Source organism: Rhinolophus ferrumequinum, chromosome 24 (assembly GCF_004115265.2).
Source record: "Rhinolophus ferrumequinum isolate MPI-CBG mRhiFer1 chromosome 24, mRhiFer1_v1.p, whole genome shotgun sequence".
Lineage (NCBI taxonomy): Eukaryota > Metazoa > Chordata > Mammalia > Chiroptera > Rhinolophidae > Rhinolophus > Rhinolophus ferrumequinum.
Window position 1 is genome coordinate 5,570,925 of NC_046307.1, and position 19,242 is coordinate 5,590,166.

The 19,242-nt window shown below is 40.0% G+C and overlaps 1 pseudogene; it reads right to left on the reverse strand.

The window, feature by feature from the left end:
* Nucleotides 1-10,606: 10,606 nt before the first annotated feature.
* LOC117017023 (THUMP domain-containing protein 2-like) lies at nucleotides 10,607-12,246 on the reverse strand (annotated as a pseudogene).
* Between the last annotated feature and the right edge of the window lie 6,996 nt (nucleotides 12,247-19,242).

A 19,242-nucleotide genomic window follows, 5' to 3' on the forward strand; every position in this document is an offset into this window, starting at 1 on the left:
TGCTCACGGTCAGTCTTTGACACGTCTCATTTCGTTCTCGTGAGGCCCTGTTATGTGGGAATATTTTCCCCATTTCACTGGCAGGGAAACTGAGACCCGAAAGCTAGAAATGGGGGCCGGCCTGGTGGCTCAGGCGGTTAGAGCTCCATGCTCCTAACTCCGAAGGCTGCTGGTTCGATTCCCACATGGGCCAGTGGGCTCTCAACCACAGGGTTGCTGGTTTGGCTCCTCGAGTCCTGCAAGGGATGGTGGGCTCCATCACCTGCAACTAAGATTGAACACAGCACCTTGAGCTGAGCTGCTTCCTGGCTGGCTCAGTTGGTTGGAGTACATCCTCTCAACCACAAGGTTGCCAGCTCGATTCTCAAGTCCTGCAAGGGATGGTGGGCTGTGCCCCCTGCAACTAAAATTGAACATGGCACCTTGAGCTGAGCTGCTGCTGAGGCTCCAGGATGGCTCAGTTGGTTGGAGCGCGGCCTCTCAACCACAAGGTTGCCAGTTTGATTCCTCGTCTCCCGCAAGGGATGGTGGGCTGCGCCCCCTGCAACTAGGAACGGCAACTGGACCTGGAGCTGAGCTGCGCCCTCCACAACTAAGACTGAAAGGACAATAAATAGATTGTGAATGGCACCCTCCACAACTAAGATTGAAGGGACAACAACTTGACTTGGAAAAAGTCCTGGTAGTACACACTGTTCCCCAATAAAGTCCTGTTCCCCTTCCCCAATAAAATCTTTAAAAAAAAAGCTAGAAATGGTTTACTCAAGAGTTCGTTACTAGCAAGTGGTAGAGCCAGGACTCCATCTCCATGATTCTAATAGATACTGTTTGAGTTCCAAGTGTTAACCCCCAGACCTGAACTCCCTCTAAACTCCTCTCCAGCAGAACTGTCAAACTGAAATTCTGTCTTCCAATCCCACACTTGGCCCTCTCGCAGTCTCTCGGAGCCACCATCTCTTGCCAAGGTTGTTGTAGTGGAGTCCTCACTGGTTCCTCTCCTTACTCTTCAAGTATTCCCAGCACAGCAGACCCAGCGATCATCTCGGAACAAGCCATATCATGACACTACGGTGCTCAAATTCTCCAACACCTTATTTCACTCTTCAAAAAAGCCAAAGTCCTTAGTTTAGCCAACAGGACCCTACACAATTGACTTAACTTCCCTCATTTCCCATTGTGTTAGCCTCCAATCCCTTCATTCCTGTCCCAGTTACCCTGGCCTCCAGGATATAATTTCCCCCATGTGTCTTCATGGTTGTCTCTGATTTCCTTCTCTGGCTAACTTACCTAAGTTTTACCCCTTCACATACACTTCATATCCATTCCTGCTTTATTTTTATTCCTCCTTAACACTTACCATTATCAGATCATAGTTTATATTTTACTTTTTATCTTGTTTATTGTTTGTCTCCCCACTGAAAAGGCAAGCTCTTGGTTGGCTCAGTGGTTAGAATGCAGTGCTCATAACACCCAGGTTGCCAGTTCGATTCCCACATGGGCTAATGAGCTGTGCCCTCCACAACTAGATTGAAAACAACGACTTGACATGGAGCTGATGGGTCCTGGAAAAACACACTGTTCCCCAATATTTCCCAATTTAAAAAAAAAAAAAAGGCAAGCCTCAGAAAAGGAGAGATTTTTCTCTACTTCGTTCTCAGCTGAATCCCCAGCACTTTGAAACAGAGCCTGGACCCTCATGGGTACATACAAAATATTTGTTGAATGAATGAAACTTTTGATATAATTACCTTATTTCAACCTCATTTATTCAAATGTTTATTTAGGGTGTACTATTAGCTAGATGTTATTTTGGGCACTGGAATACAGTGGTGAGCTAGACAGATAGGGAAGCTCTAAGAGAACATTTTTTATTCTGGTTGAGGAGAGTGTAGTAAGTCAACAGATAGTAAAAAATGATAAGGAGAAATTAAAACAGTAAAACATCTTGGGTGAATATTGTGGAAGGAATATTAGAGTAGTCAGAGAAAAGCTCTGAAGAAATGACATTTGACTTAAGACCTGATTGATGAACATGGGATGGCCAACGAGCTTGGGAAGAGCATTCCAGGCAGAGGAAACAGCAGGCGCAAAGGCCCTGTGGCAGGAATGAACTTACTGTGTTGGAAGAACAGGAAAAAGGATAGTATGGCTGGAGCTCAGTGAACAAGGGGAAAAGTGGTATCAGAGGAGGCCAAAGAGAGATAGAGACAGAGCTATTTCTTGCCTGAGATCACACAGCTCATTACTGGGATTTACTCATTTATACTACAAATATTGAGCACAAACTCCGTGTCAGGCCTCATGCCCGGCTCTGAAACTTCCAGTGCCGTAGATGACTAATGTTTGTGCAGTGCTTTATAGGTTATGAAGCACCTTTAACAGACATTATAACATTAAATCCTCAAGGTGGTTCTCCAATGAGAGATACCTACGTATTTAACAATAAAGAAAAAGACTGGGAGAAGTGAAAGTTTTATCAGGGTCACATATCTGGTTAGTGACGGAGTTTATGTTTGAACACTGGTCCTCAGACTGTAAATCCATGGCAAAAATCCTTTTGCCAATACTGGATGACCAGCCTAAAAGCCAATGATTATACATTACTTATTTATCTTAAAGAAGATTTCTACTTATATTTGCATAGCATGAGTTATTCAGCTAGAAATCACAAAGGATACAGGGCATTTTTGTTAAAGTCCCAGAACTCACGAGGATATTTTTTAACACAATGGAGCAGCACATCCTGGGAGTGGAGTACTTAAGATGCGGTGTATATTGTAAAACAGTCTCCCTCCCCCTATTCTCAATCCAATTAAATGCTAAAAATTTACTATTTACTTTCTATTTACTTTCCAATGAATGCTGTCACAGTATGTCCCCTGTGCCACTGAGCAGAGTCCCGAGCTACAGCTCTGAGTTTCTGAACAGCCCTCACTATCACCAGTTTTCTGCTGTGCATTTGTGTAAGTCCTTCCAATAATGCCTAGGCCTGGACTCCTTGCTGGGACCTAGCAGTGCAGGTGATGACGCCTTATGTTTATGGGGCTGGTTTTTTATTTCTTCTTTGTGGAAAACAAGAACCATTTCCCAACATGTTCTATGTGTTGTTGCTATGGGAGAAGAACAATCCCAAGGAAATGGCTTTTCCAAGAGACAGGAATTGGCCACAGTTCAACAGATACTTCAGTTGGGTAAACACTCACTCTGTGTGCATGCGTGCACATGTGCATGGTAACCCACACTACAGAATTTAGTAAAATATAGTTCCTGCTCTCAGGAACATTAAACTCCAGACAAGAAAGTATCTACTGTATACTTAATATCTGAGAGTATGTTTTAACTGCTATAATATAAGTGATAACTGTTTTGATTGCACCCAGGATTTAATTTATAGAGGTGACTGAGTGATGACACACAAGTTCAATGCCATTGAAAGTTTAGTTATGGTTCAAAATAGAAGGGGAGCACACCACACCATGCAGGACTATATGAGGAAGTACCAGGGTTGTTCTGGAGGCAGAAGGAGAAAAGGGAGAGCAAGGCCCAGAGACTTTATTGTGGTTTCTGAAGGAAGGAATGTATGAGGCAAGGTAAGCAGTTTAGGATTGGCTAGTCTGAATAATTTCATCAGGCTCTGGGCTGTAGGAGTGGGTCCCTAGTTGTCTGGGGTGATTTAGGGCAGGGGGAATACTGACTTGGGGTGTGAGAGTTAAAGAGGTGGTTGGGGGTGTGGACTTTGGATTGGTTGGTTTACAAATAAAAGGTGTGCTTGAAGGCAGATTATTTGCTTTTGTTAGGAATTAGCTAACCCTGAGAGGGGCAGTTCTACCTTGGTCCACAAGGCCCCAATATATCAAAGTATCATAAAATACAGAAAATAAAACATGGTTAAGGTTAGTATGGATGGAGTAGGACAACAAAGCCCCAGTTGTGGGGATCATGATAGTATCTGGGTTACCCCATATGAGTCTTTCTACTTCTCAGCTCTGTGATCACATCTCTAGCTATTAGAGGTGGTCATAGATTAGATTTTACTAACAGGATGTGAATAAGTATTGTTTGGTTTAGAACCTGAGATTGACCTCAAATAGCTGGGGTGCTCCTGAGGAAGACTGTGGAACAGCCACACTCTGGGGATACATCTTTGCTGCAGTCTTTCTTGGGCTGGGTTATTTTGTAAGGTCTTCTGGCCTGCAGGAAACAATATCCTCAGGGGACGCCAGGTTTTAATTCAGCGCCTTTCCAAGGACGACTGAGGGTATAGGGGAGTTTGTTGATCACAGATTGGGATTTCCAGAGGATTCTGAGAAGGAGGGGTAAGAGGAGGGTTAGATTAGATTCATGTAGAGCTTCTCAACGTTTTCGGTGGCACAGCCCACTTAGGAAATAAGCATATCTGTGTGGAAAATTGGAATGAACAGATAAGGCTACTGCTTCTCATCACCCCAGTGGTGGTGCAGGGACTGTGATTCCAGGCTGTGTCGGGACACCCTTGGCAAGGCTGGAGGGGTGGATGTTCAGAGCTACGTGAGGTGCAATGGGTGGCTATGATGTATTGGACCCTGATGATATCTGAGGAGAGCAGGATGGGGATTAACTCCGATAATCTCTGAAAACAAACAGGCCGTCAGTTGAATCTGGGAGGCACTCATCTTGACATCAGCTGCTTCGTTCTGCACTCATGATCTATGATTTTATGTAAATTATTTAACATTTGTAAGTTTGCTTCTTCATCTGTAAAATGAGAAAATGGTACCCACTTTAAATGGTGATTGTGAAGATTAATGAAAATAATTCCCGTAAACTACATAACACATTGCCTGGCACATACCAGTTTATTCTGAAAGCTATATTTTTTCTGAAAATATAACAAATTAATGTTAGGTTCCAGTTTCATCTTGATGAAGACTGTATCAGCTAAACCACACTTTTCTCCATATTTTCTAGGACCAGTTTCAATTAATAGTCTGTGCATTTCGTCTAGTTTAATGTACCCAAAGAAATCTACAATGGCCTAAGATGATCCAACGCAGCTCTGTCATCTCTACTGAAGGATTGCCAAGATTGGCATAGATCTTGAACTGGCATAGTGGTTTGAGTCACATCTAATCAGCAGGCTTTATTTAAGGCCTTGTACATTATGTGCCAGTGTCTTAGTCCGTTCAGGCTGCTATAACAAAATACCATAGATCCCCTAATACTATCCCACTGGGGATTAGGATTTCAATATACAAATTTGGGGAGGACATAAACAGCCAGTCTATTGTAGCTAGGTTCTGTGCTGTACTCCGGAACCTACAGTACTTCAATGGTTCCCCATTACTTTTAGGACAAAGGTAAAATGTCCTGCTGTGGTGTAAGTGGCCGTTTATAGTCTGACTCCTTCCCTCTCCATGGTCTTCTGATACTCTCCCAAGCATCTGTGCCCCAACCAGACTGAGTGGACTTCAGCACTGTGGTTTGTTCCCTGATGGGGCATCTTTTCACCCTTCTTTGTCTTGGCACATACAGTTCCCAATGCCTTTAATGCCGTTCCACCATCTTGTCTTTTCCATTTGGCATACTTCTTCAAGTTTCACCCCAAGTTTCAGCCATAGTATTACTTACTATGCAGAGGAGAGTTAACATAGCAGCTATTCTTTGAAAGGCCTGCTTTGAAAGGCCTGCTTTCAAGGTTGGCTTTGGCTGGCATCTGGGAACTTGGGTTTCAGGAGGGTTCCTAAATTCCCTAACATATAAGAGTGGTTCACTGAGCCAAAACTGTTGGTACAAACAATATGGTTTCCTTTTGGGAGTTGAAATTTTAGTACATGCTGGGCAGAGTGCCTGTGTGTCTGGCCCCTGATACAAACCCTGGATTCTGAGGCTCAGGCAAGCTTCCCTGGTCGACAACACTTGATAAGTGTTGTCACAGTTCTGTGCTGGAGGAATTAAGTGTTCTGTGTGACTCCTCTGGGAAGGGACTCTTGAAAGCTTGTGCCTGGTTTCCTTTGGCCTTTGTCCCATGTACCCTTTCCTTTGAGTGATTTTGCTTTGTATCCTTTGGCTGTCATATGTCGTAGTTGTGAATGCAACTGTATGCAAGTCATGTGAATCTTTCTAGAGAATCACTGAAACTGGGTGTGGTCTTAGGGATGCCTGACACACCTAGTAGTTGAAATTCTCCTTATTTCTATTGCTTTTTTCCTTATTTAAAAAATACTTTAAATGATCATATTTAATACATACAAAACATTACATATAAATTATTAAGAATAATAATTAATGAACACCCATGAACTCATCATCCAATCTGAACTAGAATGTTACCTGTCACTCCACCCCTTCCTAACCATAATTCTGAATTTTGTGCTTATAATTTCCCTGCTTTAAAAATTATATATGGGACGGCTGGATGGCTCAGTTGATTAGAGCTTGAGCTCTGAATAACAGGGTTGCTGGTTTGATTCCCACATGGGCCAGTGAGCTGCACCCTCCACAACTAGATTGAAGACAACGAGTTGCCGCTGAGCTTCCAGGGGGATGGCCTGATGGCTCAGTTGGTTAGATTGTGAGCTCTCAACACAAGGCTGCCAGTTCAATTCCCCCATGGGATGGTGGTGGGCAACAAAAGGTTGAAAACGGGCCCTGGAGAAACACACTGTTCCAAGTTTAAATATATATATATATATATATATATATATATATATATATATATATATATATACTTAAATAACATATTGTTTAATTTTGCTTGCATTTGAACTTCATAAACATGGTATCATATTGTTTGTATTTTTTGTGTGACTTTCCTTTTCCCTCAACATTAAGTTTCTAATATCTATGTTGTTGCAAGTCACTACAGTTCATTCATTTCCACTGTGGGATAATATTCTATTGTGTGACTACACCATAATTTGTTAATGTGTTCTACTGTTGATGGACATTTGGAATATTTTCAGTTTTTTTCTGTTAAAAACAGGGCTACTACTAAAGCTCCTGCCATATGAGGATAAGACGAGAAGTTTGCGACATGGAAGAGGTCCCCAAGCACCGTGCTGGCTCCCTGATCTCAACTTCCAGTCTCCAGACTGTAAGAAATAAATTTCTGTTATTTATAAGCCAAAAAAAATTGAATAAAAACAGGGCACTATTAACGTTCTTATACTTATCTCCTGGTACACTTGGGCAGGAGTTTCTCTAGGGTATACACCTAGGAATTGAATTGTCGGGTAGGGTATATGGATGTTATACTTTACAAGCTAATGCCAAATTGTTTTCCAAAGTGGTTGATTGTATAATTTATATACTCATCAGCAAAGTATTAATATAAGAGTTCCCATTGATTTTCATTCTCTCCTGCACTTGGTACTGTCAGATTTAATTTTTTGCCAATCTAGAGGGTATAAATGGTATAAGATGTACGAGTATGTTAGACCTTTTCATTCCATCCTTTATCTCTCACTTTTTATAATTCATCAAACATTTATTAAGCATCTTCCATGAACTAGACATTTTGTTAGGTACTAGGGAATTTTTTTAAAAGTAAAGTTTATTGGGGTGACAATTCTTATTAAAGTTACATAGATTTCGGGTGTACAATTCTGTATTACATTACCTATACCTTACATTGTATGTTCACCACCCAGAGTCAGTTCTCTTTCCATCACCATATATTAGGGTACTAGGGAATTTAATGGCTTTTTTTTCTAATTTACTTTTTTATTGAGGTATTAAGTGTATAAATAGAAATCTTGAATGACTTATATATATAAGTAACATCTGTATAACCACCATCTATATTAAGGTATAGAACATTTCTGGAGTCCCAGAATGCTCACTTGTGCCTCTTTTCACCAAAAAGAAATCATTATCCTGAACCCTATCCTTATAGATTAGTTTTCTCTTTGTATTTGTTTGAACTTTGTGTAAGTAAGTTGCTTAATTTCCAAATATGTGGGGCTTTTCCAAATTTCTTATTGTTGTTAATTTCTAATTTAATTCATTCTGATCGAGAACATAACTCCATAAGACTTCAGTCTTTTGAAATCTCTTGAGATTTGTTTTATGGCCCAACATATGGTCTATTTGGTGAGTGCTCCATTTGTACTTGAAAAGTATGTCTATTTTGCAGTTTGTTCGGTATAGTGTTGTATAAATATTCAATTATGTCAATGTGGTTAATAGTGTATTCAGATCTTTTATATCCTTACTGATTTTTGTCTAGTTCTATCAATTACTCTCTGTGTGTGTGTGTGTTTGTGTGTGTGTGTGTGTGTGTGTGTGTATTGTTCAAATCTCCAACTATGGTTTTGGATTTGTCTACTTCTCTTTTTGGTTCTGTTATTTTTTGCTTCATGCATCTCATTTCTAAATATATAGTAGGAAAGTCAGATTTTCAGATAGACAGACACTTTTTTTTTTTAACTTATTGGGGTGACAATTGTTAGTGAAATTACATAGATTTCAGGTGTACAATTCTGTATTACATCATCTACAAATCCCATTGTGTGTTCACCACCCAGAGTCAGTTCTCCTTCCATCACCATATATTTGATCCCCCTTACCCTCATCTCCCACCCTGCAACCCCCTTACCTTCTGGTAACCACTAAACTATTGTCTGTGTCTATGAGTTTTTCTCATTTGTTTGTCTTGTTCTTTTGTTGTATTTGGTTTATATACCACATATCAGTGAAATCATACGGTTCTCTGCTTTTTCTGGACACTTTCCTCCCCCTTTTCTTCCGCTCCCCCGCCCCCCACTCCAGTTCAAGCTGTTGTTTCTCAGTCTAGTTGTGTAGGACACAGCTCCCTGGCCCATGCTGGTGTTATGAGCCTTGCGCTCCTCCCAGCTGAGGCAGTCGGTCGCCAGTCAGCGGTAGGCCGCTCACAGCAGCTCACCGCAGCTCAGGGCAGCACTCGCTGGCTGCTGGCCACTCACGTTGGCCGTGGGCCACTCACGGCAGCACATGGTAGCCCTCCCCAACTCACGCCCACCTCCAGCTGCTCACAGCAGCCCAGCTCCAGGGAGAGCTGTTGTTCACAGTCTTAGCTGTAGAGGGCGCAGCTCACGGGCCATGTGGGAATTGAAATGGTGGCCTCAGCATTAGGAGCACGCGCTCCAACCATCTGAGCCACTGGGCCCGGGGACGACACTTCTATTAGTGTGAAATGTCCCTTCTAGCCCTACTAATATTTACTATCCTAAAGTCTACTTTCTCTGATATTTAGCTATGCCATCTCTCTTTTGTTTGTATTTTCGTGGTATGTATTTTTCCATTTTTCCCTTTTGTGTTCCTTTCATCTCAATAAACTTATATTTAAAGTGTGTCCTTTGTAAATAGCATATACCATAATTAGATTTTAAAAATCCAGTGTGGGCCGGCCTGGTGGCTCAGCTGGTTGGAGTGCTGTGCTTAGGTGGGCTGCCGTGAGCAGTTGGAGGTTGGCGTGAGCTGCTGTGTGCTGCCGTGGGCTACCGTGTGCTGCCATGAGCGGCCCGTGGCCAGCGTGAGTGGCCGGCAGCCATCGTGAGCTGTTGTGGGCTACCATGCGCTGGCGTGAGCGGCCAGCAAGAGCTGCCATGAGCTGCTGCCAGCGGCTGACGACTGGCGACTGACTGCTGCGGCAGGTGGGGGCGGGGGTAGGTGAGTAGGGGTGAGCACCAGGCTTCTAATATCAGCATGAGCCAGGGATCTGTGTCCTACAACACAACTAGACTGAGAAACAACGGCGTGAACCGGAGTGGGGGGCGGGAGGGGGAGGAGGGGGGGAAGTAGAAGGAGGGGAAAAAATCCAGCCTGACAATCTTTTGTTTAGTGTTTAGTCCATTTCCATTTAACTTAATTACTGACATAGTGTGTTTATTTCTACCATTCTGCTATTTGTTTTCTCTTTGTTCCATCTGTTCTTTGTTTCTTTATTCTGTCGGTTTTTGTTTTTGTTTTTTTGGCCTTCTTTTGGATTGAACAATTATTTTTTATTATTCCATTTTTTGTATGATTGCCATTTATTTCAGAAAGTTTGTATATAACAATTACCTGAGAGTCATTTCTATTTGCAAAAGGATTCATAACAAAGCAAGTATAATTTTCTTGTCATTGTACTATGCTTGTTAAATTTTAATGCAGCATCTTCAGAACTCGTTTTAATGGCATCTCGTTGTGTCAGCACCAAATGTTTGTGCTTGTGGATGTTCCTTGTCATAGGAAGATTCTTCTTCTGTTGCCTTATTTATTTATTTTTTAATTGAAGTCTCTTCTCTCTCTTTGTACTTGATAATTGCGATATACTTTCTAAACTTCTGAAAACTTTTGTTTTGATGTTGAAGCTTCTGCTCAGAAACACTGAGGCAGAACAGAACTTTTCATGTTCTGACAGAATACGAAGGTTAAGAGTACTTTAGTTTAAATATTTATTAATCGTTCTTTGTCAGAAACATTAAGCCCTTTAGAGTCTAAAGTAGAATCTTACTAAAAACCTGTGTCCAGCAGCCACGCTTCCCGTCTTCAGGGGAATTTGTCTACTTGGAATTCTGTGGGATTATCTAAATCCTAGAGATAACCACTTCTATTGCTGTAGAGCTGACATTTAAGGACTTGAACCTGGCTTACAGTATTTAGCCTGCTATAGTCCAGAAGAATGCTACTTCTTATATTTATATATGGATGCATCTGCTTTTCCAAGGCTTATTTTGTAGCATTCCATTGGCACCAAAGAGCCAAATGGTGGCATTTTATCTAAGCCTTCCTTGTTACTGTATTCCAACGAAGATGACACTGTCTTTGATATGCCAGTTTTTTCTTCAGGAATCAAGCACTTTCCAATTCCAAGTTCATCTGTGTGCTGCCTTTGGAATTCAAAGGGATGCTGCTCCCTTCACAATATTCAAGGTGCCTGAGGTGATCTTTGCTAAGCAATGATACAATGGTTGCACCGACGTGAAGCACTCTTTCAATTTTTTGTAAAATGCTTCTGATGTCTTTTCCTAACTTAAACTTTTTCCTGAACGGAATGTCAGAAATAATAATATCGACACTTTCTGATGGCAATGGCAATTCTATTACAGAGACTTTTTTTTTTTTAAATGAAAATTTATGGTGGTGACAATTGTTAGTAAAGTTACATAGATTTCAGGTGTACAATTCTGTAATACATCATCTATATGTCAGAGTGTGTGTTCACCACCCAGAGTCCGTTCTCCTTCCATCATCATATATTTGATCCCTATATTAGAGAGACTTTAAGTAACTCAATTTTATCCTTAAGGCCTGCAGCTTTCAGATTGCGCATGCACCTAGTAACTGTGAGTCACTGATATCATCACCCACATAATACACAGCTGCCCATTCTTTAGCAGCTTCCAAAAGTATTGTTTTGAATCCACACATTAGATCTTAAACAAACGTACCAGCCTCAATTTCTGCGACAGAGGCCATTGCCCATGCAATTGTAGATCTCAGTACTGTAGTTTTGACGTAAGCTCTGCTGGCTAAGGGAACCCTGAACACAGGGATTCCCACCATAGAGCAAATGTCATTTAGATGTATAAAGATCTCTAAATTGGGATGCCCCAAATCTCATTTCCATCCAAACTATTTCATAAGAGCAATTCCAATTATTCTTCCTATCTCCTGTGCAGTAAAGGTCTTTGCAATAGCTCTACTGCAGCGATAAGAAACTCGGACATTCAAGTCATTCTCGTTTTATCAATTGCTTTTGCTACATCATTCTGAAATTCTTCTTTTTGAAATTGTTCTCTTTTTGTGAGAAAATCTCCTTGCTCCAAGGTTCCTTCTCTTATTTGTTTTTCCAGTTGGCATTCCTTAGTCTTTTGTGTCTCTTGCATTTGTTCTGTTTTTAATTTCTTACCAATGATGGTGTCATTTTTTCCCATTTTTATTTTTAGTGGGTTAGCATCTCTTTGAGGAAGTTTTTCCTTTTTTGCATCAAGTTCAAGAAGATTTTTCCAAAGTGAAATGACATTCAACCAACTCTCAGGATCATCATTTATAAGTCTTTGCATTTCATTAAATATTTTCCTTTACTTACAGAAGAAACATTAAATGGAAACTGCTTTTTAATCAGCAAAAATAATCTTCCTGCAGATTTTAACTTTTTCAGCATATACAAGTCAGAACAGGTGGTGAATAAAACTTTTCCTAAAATATATTCAACCTTGGTGTCTTCCAGCAGTGCCCACACCTCCTGCATCAGGAAGGGTTCCAAGCCTCTGCTGGTGACCGACCCACCATGCAGAAGAACCGGGCGCCCACTGCAGGCCACCACATGGCCTCTCCATTGCCGAGTTTTTATTATTCCATTTTTATCTTTTACTGTGTTTTTTTTTTTTTTTTAAGAATTTAATTAAAAAAAAAAAGAGTTTTATTGGGGAAGGGTAACAGGACTTTATTGGGGAACAGTGTGTACTTCCAGGACTTTTCCCTCAATCTTAGTTGTGGTGGGCGCCTTCCACAACTGAGCTGCACCCTCAATCTTAGTTGTGGAGGAGCCAGGTCCAGTTGCCGTTGTTAGTTGCAGGAGGTGCAGCCCACCATCTCTTGTGGGGAGCTGAACCAGTGTGGTTGAGAGGACGTGCTCCAACCAACTGAGCCATCTGGCCACCGGGAGCTGAGTGGCAGCTCATTGACTTCATTCTAGTTCGGAGGGCGCAGCTGGCTGGCCCATGTGGGAATCGAACCGGCAGCCCCGGTGCCCAGAGCTCGCGCTCTAACCAACTGAGCCATCCAGCCGCCCTTATTTGTGTTTTTATTATTATTTAATTACTTGGGTATTTGCTTATTATTTTATTGTTCTTTTAGTGGTTACTCTAGAGGTTGTAATATGCATCCTTAACTCATCACAGTCTAAATCAGTTTTTCCCCACTTCCTGAACAATGGTAGAACCTTAAAAAAGTTTAACACTTTCTGCTTTCTGTACTATTGTTGTCATATATTTTATTTCAATATATATTTTAAATCTCACAAGACATTATTGTTGTTGTGGTTTTAAACTGTCAGTATTCATTTATATTTACCTACTTAGTCTTCCTTTTTGGTCTTCATTCTTTTTGCAGTACCATGTTACCATCTGGCTCATCTTCCTTCAGACTAAAGAATTTCATTTAGTATTTTTTTGTGGTGTAGGTCTCCTCATGATGAACTCGCTCAGCTTTTGATTGTCAGAAAATATCCTATTTTGCCTTCATTAATTTTTTTATTCTGATAAAATATGCATACCATAAAATTTACTTTTTTTAAACCATTTTAAGTGTACGGTTCAATGGCATTAAATGCATTCACTTTGTTCTGCAACCATCACCACTATCCTTCTCCAGAACTTTCTCATCATCCCAAAATGAAACTTCGTACCCAGGAGGCGGCCGGTTAGCTCAGTTGGTTAGAGCACGATGCTCATAACACCAGGCTTGCCAGTTCGATCCCCACATGCGCCAGTGTGAGCTGCACCCTCCACAACTAGATTAAAACAACTACTTGACTTAGAGCTGATGGGTCCTGGAAAAACACACTTAAAATAAATAAAAGTTTAGAAACTCTGTACCCATTGAACAACTCGGTAGTCCTTCTGTCTTTATGAATTTGACTATTTCAGATACTTCGTATATGTAGAATCATACCATATTTGTCCTTCTGTGTTTGGCTTATTTCAATTAACATGATGTTTTCAAGGTTCATTCATGTTGTTTTATGTATCAGAATTTCCTTCCTTCTTAAGGCTGAATAATATTCCATTGTATGTATATAGCACATTTTGTTTATCCATCAATGGACACTTGGGCTGCTTCTACCTTCTGGCTATTGTGAATAAATGCTACTACAAACATTGGTGTTCAAATACCTGTTTGAATTCCTGCTTTCAATTCTTTCGGGTATATCTCTAAAATTAGAATTGCTGCATCCTATGGTAACTCTATGTTTAACTTTCTGAGGAGCCACCATACTGTTTTCCACAATTGCTAACCTTTTTACATTCCCACCAGCAATGCATGAGGTTTCCAATTTCTTCACATGCATGAGGTTTCCAATTTCTTCACATCTTTGCCAACATTTGTTATTTTCCATTTCAATTTTGAAGTATGTTTTTGCCAAGTATAGAGCCCTAAGTTGCCCTAAGTTGATAGACGTACTTTTTTTCCACCAATTTAAAGTGCTATTTTTTCATTCTGTGCTATTTTTTCATTACGCTATTTTTTCATTCTGTTCCATTCCACTCTTTCTGTTGAAATGTTAGTCATCAATGTTAGTCATCAGTCTTTTTTATTTTTATTTTTTTATTTTATTCGTTGGCATTCCCTGCCCCCTTTTTAAAAAATGTATTGGGGAAATTGGCGAACAGTGTCTTTTTCCGGGACCCATCAGCTCCAAGTCGTTGTCCTTCAATCCAGTTGTGGAGGATGCAGCTCACTGGCCCATGTGGGAATCGAACAGGCAACCCTGTTGTTCAGAGCTTGCACTCCAACCAACTGAGCCATCTGGCCGCCCTATTTTTATTTTTTATTTGTTATCTTTTTCATCAATCTTATTCTTGCTCCTTTGATCATAATATATCCTTTTCATATGACTGTTTTTAAGATTTTGTGTTTATCATTGGCTTTTAGCAGTTGGGTGTTATATGTCCTTATATTTTATTATATTTATTTATTTTATTATATTTATCCTGATTTGGGTTCAGAGATCTCCTTGAATCTGTGGTTTTGATGTCTTTTGTAGTTTTGGAAAATTCTTGAAGAATATTTGAATTCTTGAAGAAAATATTTGAAGAAATCTCTTTTCTCCTCCTAGGACTTCTGCTACTTATTACATATGTTTAAACGTTTTACCATGTCCTATACGTCTCTTACACAATGTATATTTCATATTATTTTTTTCCCCTGTGCTTCTGTTCGCATATTTTCTATTGTCATTTCTTCTAGTTCACTAATCCTCTGTCCTACTGTTAATCTATTATTAAATCCACCTGTGGTATTTCTAGTTTTGCATATAACATTTTTTTAGTTTTAGAATTTCCACTTGCTATTTTCCTTATTTTTAGATTCCAGATATATGATGCAATTTCTCTTTTTTTTTCCTATTTTCTTGAACATCTTAATAATAAAGTCCCTTTCTGATAACTGCCAATATCTGACTCACTTATTGATATATTTCTATTGTTTGTTTTGTACATTTGGTCTTCAGTCATTTGTTCTTGTTTTTGGCACGATTCATAGGTTTTTTTTTTTTTTTAAAGATTTTATTGGGGAAGGAGAACAGGACTTTATTGGGGAACAGTATGTACTTCCAGGCCTTTTTTCCAAGTCAAGTTGTTGTCCTTTCAATCTTAGTTGTGGAGGACGTAGCTCAGCTCCAGGTCCAGTTGCCGTTGCTAGTTGCAGGGGGCAGAGCCCACCATCCCTTGCGGGACTTGAGGAGTTGAACTGGCAACCTTGTGGTTGAGAGCCCACTGGCCCATGTGGGAATCGAACAGGAGTTAGGAGCATGGAGCTCTAACCGCCTGAGACACCGGGCCAGCCCCACAATTCACAGGTTTTGATTGGATACTGGACATTGTAGGAAAAAAGTAGATGTTAGGATTTATATTATCTTACTTCCAAGAGGGATAAGATTTTTTTCTCTGGAAGGCGGATAGGGTATAGGCAGGTTGCCTTGATGCTGTGGATTCTTGCTTGACTCTTTATTTTTAATTACTAATTTTTAAAGCAAGAGCTTCTTCCAACATTCATTTTAAATAGGTACAAATGAGTTTTTTCTGTTTTCTTTTTTGAATGTCATTATGCAATAATTGATTTTTTCCTTGATTCAAAGTGTTTTAATCTTTATTAACAATATTTAATCCTTGATTTAATCCTCCTTCCTCTCCTCCTTTTCCTTCTAAAACAATCCTAAATATACAGAAAAGTTGCAAGCATGCTACAAAGAACCTTTCTTGTACTATTGAGAAGAGTTGCTGGCCTGATGTCCACCATCCTCAAAACCTTACTGTGTATTTCAGAGAAACAGGAATATTCTCCCAAATTACTAAAATACAACTATCAAAATCAGGAAATAAACTATTTGAAGTTTGCAAAATAGCCTCACAATGTCCTTTGTAGCAAAAGGATCCAGCTTAGAACCCTTTTAGTTAGAATTGCTTTTAGTTATGTGCCTAGTTTCCTTCCATCTGAAAGAATTCCTTAAACTTTCCTTATCTTTCATGACCCTGACAGTTTTGAAGATTATAGGCCAGTTAATTTGTAGAATTTACTTCAGTTAGAGTTTGTTCGGTATTTCCTCAGGTTACCCGTCTTTGGCAGAAATAGAGAAGTGATGCTGTGTTCTTCTCAGCGTACCCTGTCAGGTAGTGTACAACTTTATGTCTCGTTATTGATGATGTTCACTCTCACCTTAGTCACCTGATTTAGATGCCAGACTTATCAAATGCAAAATTACCCTTCTAATTTGTAATCAATAAGTATATTGTGGGGAATTGCTTTGAAGCCCTGTCAATATACTGTACTTCATCACAGTTTCTATTTATTAATTTATATTCAAATGGGCTCATGGTTTCCTATTTTATTTAGTGGGTTATGATCAGTTACTATCATTATTTATTTTGGTGCTCAACTCGTTCCAGATTTGGCCTTTGAGCTGGCTCCTTTGTCCTTTTGACTCGTTCCTCATCATTCTTTCCACACTTCCTGGCTTTCTGAGATAACAAGATACTCCAGGCTCATCTCACACTTCACCTGCCCCAGCCCTGGAATCAGCCATTTCTTCAATGCATCCTGGATCATTTTTGTGGAGAATGGTCTTTAGAAGCCAAAGACTGGGCACTAGCTATGCCCATTGTCACTGAGATGTTTGCTGCTCCCTGGCCCTCTCAGTGGGCAGAGCTAGGGCACAAACAACCCTGCTCTGGATCATCTCATCTTATCCTGCTCAGACTCTGACACTCCAAAATGGAATACCTCTCCATAGGAAACTTCCTCACCCAATCAGGCTCTAACTTCTTGAGCTGGTCTGGCCCCTGTGTGGACAGCCACCCTGCTCAGGCTCTGATCCTCTGTGCTAAGCTGCTGCTCTGCAGAGATGTTCTCCACCCCTTCAGGCTCCAGCACTAAGCTCTGGGCTACTGCAGAGCTTCCCATCCTAGGTGCAAATGCCTATTTTATTAGCACTATCTGACTGCTTTAGAACGGAATTGTTCAGGAAGGGAGGGGAAAGGAAGTGAAGGGAGTGGAAGAGGGAGAAGGAAAAAGGAATTATTATTTGTTTTGAGCCTCAAATCTTCATAACTCTGGCCACTGACTGACGTATCATTCTAATAGTTTTTTTTCTTTTAGTCCTTTTGATATCACCCTATAAATCTTTGAAAGCATCCTTGTTTTCTGGCACAAATAAGATAGTCCAGGATCATCTGTATTTTCCATGCACCAGACCTTGATTCAGCCATTTCTCTAAGGAGTCCTGTGTTGTTTGTTCATTTTTAGTGGGGAATTATATTAGACACCACAATCTGAATGATAGAAAACAATTGGTTAATGGGGAGACATTGATTCTAGTCCATTTTGGTGGATAGAATTTAAAGGTATGCATTAAAGATAATTAGTTCATATTAGTATTTTCCACACAGTTTTAACATTAGAGTGTTTTCATTTAATGTTCTTGATTTTTAATTTTATCTGTATTTTTCTTTCATTGAAAATCTTGATTCCTGATACCATTAATACAGTTATTTGTTTGCTTTAATCTATAATATAAAGGCAAAGTTTAAAATGTCAAATCTGAAATTACTACAAATAATAAAATTGCTGAGAAAAGTACAATTCTATAATACATCATCTATATATTGCATTGTGTTTTCACCATCCAAAGTCAAATCTCCCTCTGTAACCATATATTTCACCCTCTTTACCCTTTTCTACCTCTCCCTCACCCCTCCCCCAACTTCCTTTAATATTTCCTGTAAGGTGGGTCAACAGTTGTCTCAGTTTTTTTTTTCTTTTTTTCTTTTAATCTAGGAAAGTCTCTATTTCACCTTTTTTTTTTTTTTTTGAAAGATAGCTTTACTGGATATAAGGGTTTTGGTTGATAGATTTTTTTCTTTGTGCACTTTGAAGATGTTATCTCAGTGCCTTCTGGCCTCCATTGTTTCTGTTGTGAAGTCGTCTGTTAATCTTATTGGGGTTCCTTTGTATGTAAAGTGTCATTTTCTTTTGCTGCTTTCAAGATTTTCTTCTTGTCTTTGACTTTCATTTTTTTTTTGGATTGACAGATCCTGCCTCAGGTTTATTTGTATAAATAGCACAGGAGGACACCAGCCCCAAGCAGACAGCAGCCCAGGAGTCCCACCAGTCCCTCCATCCTCACATTGGCAGACAGAGGCCTCTACTATGGGGACTTTGTGGCGGTCTGGGTACCTTTGGGAGCAGGGACCTGAGCTGGAGGTGGAGCTGTCTCTGCAGTTGCGGCCAGGGCCTTGGCCTTTGGCTGGAGCCTGAGACCCTTGACGATGGAGGAATGAGCATGTTTCCCAAGCTTGGGGTGGATGATGTAGGCAAGTTGACTGAACTTACAGCTGCCTCCTTTTGGAGTCTTGGGCTTGACCTTCTTGGGCTTGCGAGGGCCCTGATGGCCTCAGCTGGTGCACTCATGGCCTTGGCATTGTTGGCTTGCATCTTCTGTGGACCTCTTTGAGTTTATCCTACTTGGAGATGATTGTACTTCTTGGATATATAGTTATGATTTTTCAATAAATTTGGGAAAGTTTCTGCCATTAATTTCTTCAAATACTTGTTCCTTTCTTTTCTCACACTTTTCTCCCCTTCTGGTACTTTAATTATGTTTGTCGATGTGATGAATGGTGTCCCACACTTTTCTGAGGTTCTGTTTAGTTTTCTTCATTCTTTTATTCTGTTTTTCAGTTTACATAATTTCAGTTGATCTATCTTCAAGTTTGCTTAGTCTTTCTTCTCACATTTGTATTTACTATTGTGCCCCTCTAGTGAATTTAAAATTTTTCAATTAGTGTGTTTTTCAACTCCAGAATTTCCAGTTGATTCTTCCTAAGTACTTTTTATCTCTTTAGTGATACTCTCTATTTGATGGGACACTGTCATCATACCTTCCTTTACTCTTTAATTTGGTTCTGTGAATGTGTATGTAATGGCTACATTAAAGTCTTTTTTGGATATATTTAACATCTGATTAATTTAAGTTTCTGTTGCCTACTTTTTACCATTGCATGGATCATACTTTTTTTTGCA